We start from the raw sequence: 7,676 nt of genomic DNA, 5'->3' as shown, positions 1-7,676 counted from the left end.
AGCCCCGCAGGTGACTGGAGGAGCAGGATGGGCTGGGGCTGTGGCTCTGGCGCATGCACTCCTCCTCGGTACAGTTTGCAGACTGCTGTGAGTCCGTGCTCCTACCCTGCGCGAGTCCACAAGCCACTTTCCCTGCTGTCTGACCTGCTCGGCTCCGCAGCGCTGGTGGACCTCAGCAAGTGGTCTGGGCCTTTGAGCCTGCAGGAAGTGGCTGAGAGGCCGCAGCACCCTCTGCTGCAGGGCGGAGGTCGACGAACTGGGCAAAGTGCTGACACCCACCCAGGTTAAAAACTGGCCCACCAGCACTACATGGGATGGCCTTGATCTAGGTAAATTGTACTCCCTGGTCTTGACAGATCCGGTGCTCCCAGCAGGAAGGACCCCAAATACAGGGAATGGCAGCATTTCCTGGTGGTCAACATGAAGGGCAACGACATCAGCAGTCACAGTTCTCTCCAATTATGTGGGCTCTGGGCCTCCCAAGGGCGCTGGCCTGCACCGCTACATCTGGCTGGTTTACGAGCAGGAAAGACCACTGAAATGTGATGGTCCCATTCTCAGCAACCTATCTGGAGACCACCGTGGCAAATTCAAGGTGGCCTCTTTCTGCAAAAAGTACGAGCTTGGGACCCCAGTGGCTGGCACGTGTTACCAGGCCGAATGGGATGATTATGTGCCCAAACTCTAGGAGCAGCTGTCTAGGAAGTAGAGGAGATGGACACTGTCCCAGAGTTCCCAAACAGTGTTTCAGTTTAGCGACACATGTAGATTTCCCCCCATCTCTCTGCCTAAGCCCTGAGCGGTCAGATTTAGATTTAGGATGACTTTTCTTTCCTTCTTCCTGTCTTGTATAATTTTAGGGAGTTTATGTTTTGATCAAATTTGAACTCAGTTTTGGTGGGGGATTCTTTGGTATTGTGATGGGGTTTATCAAAATGTTAATACAAGAACAACAACCAGACTTTAAAGAAGAAAAAAAATTCTGGTAAAAAGACCAGGTCTGAGGTATTAGAGCAGAGCTTCAAAGAATCTTTAAGGGAGGTTGAAAACAAAAAAGAGATTGATTGCCTCCACTTTTGTGAGCCTGAGCACAGAGTTGTGTGTGAAAGCACCTACCAGCATGTGTTTTCATGGCCTTGTCTCACCGAGACAACCAGAGGCCGGCATGTCCACTAACCGTCAACGTCTTAGGATGGTTGCTGGGTGTCAGTGTCCTGCTCTGGATCCTTTAAAGAGCAATACTGGAAAAAGCTCAAGAGAAGAAGTCGCTTTGCTGTTAAAGCCTGGCCATCTAGGTGAGCAGCAGGGCAGGGTAAGAGGTTATCAGAAGTCTGAAAGTCCATGCTTGTTGATTCCTCTTTGGTGTAAAAAAGAAAGCCAGTCTGGAGTTGGTGAACGTTGTGTTAATTTTGCTGTTTGCTTATAGTTGAACAAAAATAAAAACACTGTGTAGATGGAAAAAAAATGAAAAAAGAATCAAGATGAACATTTTAAATTATTTTAAATATTTCTGACTTCAAATTTCTAGTTTATGTAAATGTGCTGTTTTATACAATTTTTCAATTCAGAAAGCTCATGGAACAACTAAAAATTATAATACATCAACCGGAAGTCTCTCTCTCTAGATACATATATGCATACACACACCACTACAGTATATATTTATAAAAATAGAATTATATTGTATATTGCTCTGTAGCCTCCTTTTTTTCTTGCAACATATTGTGACAAATTTCTCATGTCATTAAACATTATTTTTCAATGACTGCATTTTAAATCTTTATATAAATAAAAAGTACAGAACAATCACAGAGATGATGGTGGGTTTGCTGCAGCCCTTCCGGCTGCTGCACTTGCCACCGGGGAATGACAGGACTTTGGAGGTGGTGCATCTCTTGTTGGCTCCAGAGCCCTCAAGCAGCTCATCTCATTGCGGGTTCACGCCCCGTACCGGTGCCGAGAAAGTCCAGCTTTGTCGAAGACGGTGGAGTGCCAGGGAAAGGGGAGGGGATGTGAGCAACCACAGTGTTTTTTAGGTGAACTTCCCTTTTTTGTAGGTTCTGAGACTTCTCTGACTTAAGTATGTTTGTCAGATCAGACTTTAGTCAAGGATTGGCATCCATAAAAATAAAGAGGGCTTCTGCCAAGGTACGGGCTTCCCTTGTGGCTCAGCTGGTAAAGATTCCACCTGCAATGTGGGAGACCTGGGTTCAATCCCTGGGTTGGGAAGATCCCCTGGAGAAGGGAAAGGCTACCCACTCCAGTATTCTGGCCTGGGGAATTCCTTGGACAGTATAATCCATGGGGTCGCAAAGAGCTGGACATGACTGGGCGACTTTCACTTTCACTTGAGTGTGACTGCGCCCACGTCCCAGTGCCCTGGATGCATAATAGGATCCTACATCCTCGTCATTTGCATTCCTGAACTTGGCAGGATCCAGTGCTTCTGATCCTGAATGATTTGTCTTCCTTTGTTTTGTGTCAGAACTCCAAGAGGGTGGATGGTTTGGGCTATGCCAAGGGGAATTCAGGTTGGAGAAGTTAGTTCCTGCCGCCTTTTAAATGACAGGTGGTCAGCAATTACCTAAAGAAATGGAGATTGTAGCAGAAAGCTGTAGATTTTCAACAAACTCCCTTTCTTTCCTGCCCCACCCCGCAGGACACACAACTTGAACACATTTTTCAGTCTTCCTGGCAGTTAGGTGATAGTTTTGGCAAATGGACTGTTGATAGAAGTGACAGCTGCCATTTCTAGGCCCTGCATCTACAATACAGGGACTTCCTCGGCAGTCCAGTGGTTAGGACTCTGTGCTCCCAAGACAGGGGGCCTGGGTTCAATCCCTGGTCAGGAAACTAAGATCCCACATACTGCCTATCCTAAAAAAATGAAAACAAACAACCCTCCTGCGTGATAGACTCTCCATATTGGCTCTCTCTTGCCTTGTTGACTAGACAGATGCAGAAGACCCAGTGCAGAACTCCAAAGTCTAGAGGCCTCCAAGGGATTCATGAGATAGAGCAGCAGGTAAATGGAAGGTGCCTGGTCCCTGAAGGACTCCATGGAGCAGAGCAACTCTTGCTTATCCCTCCTCCCTTGCCAGCTTAGTGTGGCCTGTGACTTGAGCAAGAAGCAGACTTTTGTTGCATTAAGCCCCTGAGATTTGGGAGTTATTTGTGAAAGCACTGAGCCAACTCAACACAGCAACCTTCCAACCTCCCTCCTTGGTCCTGTCTCATCTCCCTGAACTTCCAGTTTTGCTGTTATGTACTTAGAAGACAAGGTTAAAGAGCAGGCAGAGTTGGCACAGACACTGGGTGTTGGAGGAGAAAGGGAGCCCTGGCGTGTTGACTGCCTGTGTTACTCTGCCACTACCATGTACCAGGATGTGCAAGTTCTCCTGTCAGATGTGACTGTGGCTGGCACAATACCTGCTGTTTGCAGAAGTGCTGGCTGTGAAAGAAGGCGGCGGCTCCGTGGAAACTGGGCCCTCCTCTTCCTGCAGGAGTTCTGTGTCCATGATTCTCTGGGCACTGGAGACCGTGACTGGGGACAGGCCCTGCCCATCCTGGGACATTGAGCTGTTGTCAAATCCCATCTGGAATGGAGCAGATTCTTCCTTGTTGTGGTGAAAAAAGTCCAGGTTCAGGGTCAGACAGATGTAGGTTTCAAGTTTGCTTTGATATTTGACTAACTATGGACAATGTTAAGATCTTCAAGTGTCATTTTTTCACATTTATTTCTTTTCTATCTATTTAATCTATAAATCTAAAGATATACTCTGATATGCATCTATTTTATCTATGTATCTATCTAATTTATTTATCTATCTAATCTTCTCTGGTGGCTCAGATGGTAAAAAATCTGCCTGCAATGTGGGAGACTGGTTCCATACCCTAGTTGGGAAGATCTTCTGGAGGAGGGAATACCAACCCGGTTCAGGATTCTCACCTGCAGAATTCCATGGACAGAGGAACCTGGTGTGTCCATGGGGTCACAAAGAGTTGGACATGACTGAGGGCTAACACTTTCATTTTCACTTTCAATCTCTCTACATATATACTTATATATATGTAAATTATTTATCTTTATATTTTTATCTATCTATTGGTTGATCACAATGTGTGTTAGTTGCTCAGTCGTGTCTGACTCTTTGTGACCCCATGGACTGTACAGCCTGCCAGGCTCTTCTGTCCATGGGATTTTCCAGTCAAGGATACTGGAGTGGGTTGCCATTTCCTTCTCCAGGGGATCTTCCTGACCCAGGGATCGAACCCGGGTCTCCTGCATTGCAGTCAGATGCTTTACCGTCTGAGCTACTAGGATTTAAAAAAGATTATTTTACACAGCCCTCAGTAGAGTGCCTAATACATGCCATGTCCTAAGTATGTTAGCTCTGTGCATGGCAGAAAATACAGTAATAATAACTGCTTAATGAGTGCTGTGTTAATTCATTTGGCCCTCACAATAAGCCTGTGACTTAGGTCTGTTATCAGCTCCATTTTCTAGATAAGGAAGCTGAGGCAGAGTTACGCATCCTCTGCAGTTCACCTGGTTATAGAGTTAGAGCTGATGTTCAACCCGCCCAGTCAAGAGTCCCTGCTGTTAACTTCTAAGATGCAGGGGAGGGAGAAGGTGACAGGGATGATGTCAGCATCCTCTGGGTTGCCAATCTTTCTGTAAGGGGGCTTTGCCCACAGGAGGATTTCGTTGTGACTGAGGTTCCTTGCCTCTGGTTTCCATGGATCCTGGTTTGGGCAGCTGAAGCAAGTTTAGATGTAAGAAAGGAGGCCTCTCTCAGTGTGCCAAGCCTCTCTGCACACAGCCAGTCCTTCGTGTCCCAGCAATGCTGCCAAGAAACTGGCTTGGGAAAAAGAGGCAGACTGGCGCTGCCCTGTGAGGGGTGTGGCTTCTCCTGTTCATGCCACCCACAGCTTCCATGAGGGAGCCCTGAGGAGGTGCCACTCCTCAGGGGCTGTTTTGGAGGGCTGCAAGTCTGCCTTTACCACCTTGCTGCTGTCCTCCATGGATGTAACTGGAGAAGTCAAGATTTTCCTTGACTTTTACCACTGCCTGTGGCTCATGGTCCTCTTGTCCTGTAAGCAAAATAGATTCCTGCAGCAGCGCAAACATCTCATCGTCCTGGGTAAAGCTTTGTCAGGGCTTGTCCAACACCCCTGATGGTGCCACCAACTGGGATGTTGCCAGTTCCGGCCCTCAGTGAAGGCCACGTTATGTGTGGACACAGGTGTTGATCACATGATGACCAACTACAGTAGGCTGGGCCTGCAGGCCCATCCTAGGAGGCTCACGACACCTGTTTGGAGTGTGGTGGTTGCTTCTGTCTCAGCATCACCCAGCACACACGATGGTAACAGCAGTGTCCTGGGGGCTAAGCCTTACCTTCCCCTAGTGTCATGGTCATTTCAGCTGAGAAGTAGAAAATACTAGGAATATCCAAATAATCATAACCACTGTCATAGACTGAATTGTGTCTCCACAAACTCATATATCATAAATTCACTAACCCTCCAATATGACTGTATCTGGAGATAAGAAAGTGAAGTCACTCAGTTGTGTCCAACTCTTTGTGACCCCATGGACTGTAACCTACCAGGCTCCTCCATCCGTGGGATTTTCCAGCCAAGAATTCTGGAGTGGATTGCCATTTGCTTCTCCAGGAGATCTTCCCAACCCAGGGATTGAACCCAGGTCTACAGCATTGTAGGCAAACACTATACCATCTGAGCCACCGGGGAAGTGCTGGTGATAGGTTCTGGAGATAGGTTCTTCACAGAATGATTAAATGAGGTCATAAGGGTCGGGACTTACCATAGGATTAGTGATGTTGATTTGGGACACCCAAGGGCAATGATGAGAGTAGAGACCTTGCCCTCGAGGGATTCCCATGAACACCTGAGTTTTCTAAGGCAAACAGTGAGCAGATTCCAGTCTCTACCTCCTGTCTTTAGCGCCGACCATTCATGTACTAGAAACTGTATTCAGAGGGCTTGCAACAGGGAGATCTCTGAGCCAAGGAGGATCCCATCTTGCATTGGGTCATATTGTGGAGGGTGTTGTAGAGGATGAGAGGGGAGACGAGAGACTTGCTCTCCCCACTGTGGTATCTACAGTGTCAGTGAAATGGGGCCTCAGGGGACCTGCAGGAGCTTCAGGTTTGGACCTCCCTGAAGAATGATCACCAAGCCAGACTTCTCCCCTTGCTCCCGGCTTCCTCATTCTGGGCCTGTCTCTCCAGTGGACTACCCTGTGGTTTTGAGCCCAGACATGTTCTGAGCACCATCATCTTTCCTTGATTTATTACATAAACCACATGCTCTTGAGGGGTTGGAGAGGCTTGGGCTTGAATACCACCTCTGGGAACTTCCCTGGTGGTCCAGTGGCTAAGACTCCATGCTTCCAATGCAGGGGGCACAGGTTCGATCCCTGATCAGGGAACTAGATCCCACATGCCCCAACTAAGAGTTTATACGTCACAGCTAAATCTCCTGCATGCCACAACGAAGATCAAAGATTGTGTGTGCTGCAACTAAGACGTGGTGCAGCCAAACAAATACATAAATTTTAAGTATTTGAATACCAGCTCTGTAAGTAGCTGTGTGATCTTGAGCATGGCACTGAACCTCTCAGAACCTCAGTGTCTTTCTCTGTAAACTTGGTTACTGTGAGGATTCCAAGAAATTGAGTTCCCTCAATAGTGTGTAAACCATCTAGCTCCATGCCTGATATGCAGGTATCCTGGGATGATACTCAGGTTGACTGGCCACAGACAGGCCACTGCCATCAAACCCAGCCCATCCTGCTAACCACTGAGAATGTCTGCAGTTTCCCACCAAAAAGCCTTGAACCTGATCAGTATGTGATTGTCTGTATCCTGTGGCTGTGACCATGTGGGCTCCAGGGACACCCTGGCTGTTTCCTAGTTTCTCCAAACTTGTCTCTCCCTCCTTCCTGCCAGGTACCTGATGCTTCCTGCCTGGGGAGAGTTCTGCTGTCAAACCAGATGGCTTCCCTGCCAGTCTGGTGACTTGGGAGTCAGAAACATACAGATCCTCTTTTTAATACAAGATGAGGTGGGGTTGGAAGTTAATAGCATGGGAACCCAGTCATTCTCTTCTAAGTGCTATCACTAGTGTGGGGGCAGGGGGACTGCCTAAATACCAGGCGAGCCAGCTTTCCCCCATCGTGTGATCTTGTCTGAGAAGATCACAGGGAGCCCATCACCTGTGGTGACATTCAGGGCTGGCAGTTACCCAACACAGTGTCCATCCACCCTCAAATTTAATACAGAAATCAGGTGTGTTGTGAAAGGCCCTGAAAAGGCTTTAATTTTCTCTGCTGTCAAAGGCTCCGTGATGACTGGAGTGTCCCCGGCACAAAGGCGCCGTCCATCTTGTGTTTGCTGAATACAACTTAGCCCAGCTGTGCAGTCTTCCCAGACAGCTCAACAATGGGGCTCAATCAAGGCTTAGAACTTCTCCTCCCATCCTCTCAGACCAGCTCCTGCTTCCCTCTTTCTGGGAGAAAGCAGTCCGTTGTTGGGTATTTCTCTGATGCTTATGGTTGGCTGATGGGATGTCTCTGCTGATCCCTGTGACCCTGTAACCTTGCCACTGAGTTTTCTTGGCGGGGGGTGGGGGAGTATCATTAGGCTGTT

The 7,676-nt window shown here is 47.8% G+C and overlaps 1 pseudogene; it reads left to right on the top strand.

Moving 5' to 3' along the window:
- Positions 1-27: 27 nt before the first annotated feature.
- Positions 28-709, top strand: LOC104999044 (annotated as a pseudogene).
- Positions 710-7,676: the final 6,967 nt, after the last annotated feature.

Source organism: Bison bison, unplaced genomic scaffold (assembly GCF_000754665.1).
Source record: "Bison bison bison isolate TAMUID 2011002044 unplaced genomic scaffold, Bison_UMD1.0 scf7180017864341, whole genome shotgun sequence".
Taxonomy (NCBI): Eukaryota; Metazoa; Chordata; class Mammalia; order Artiodactyla; family Bovidae; genus Bison; species Bison bison.
This window is presented reverse-complemented; position numbering and strand designations above follow the sequence as displayed.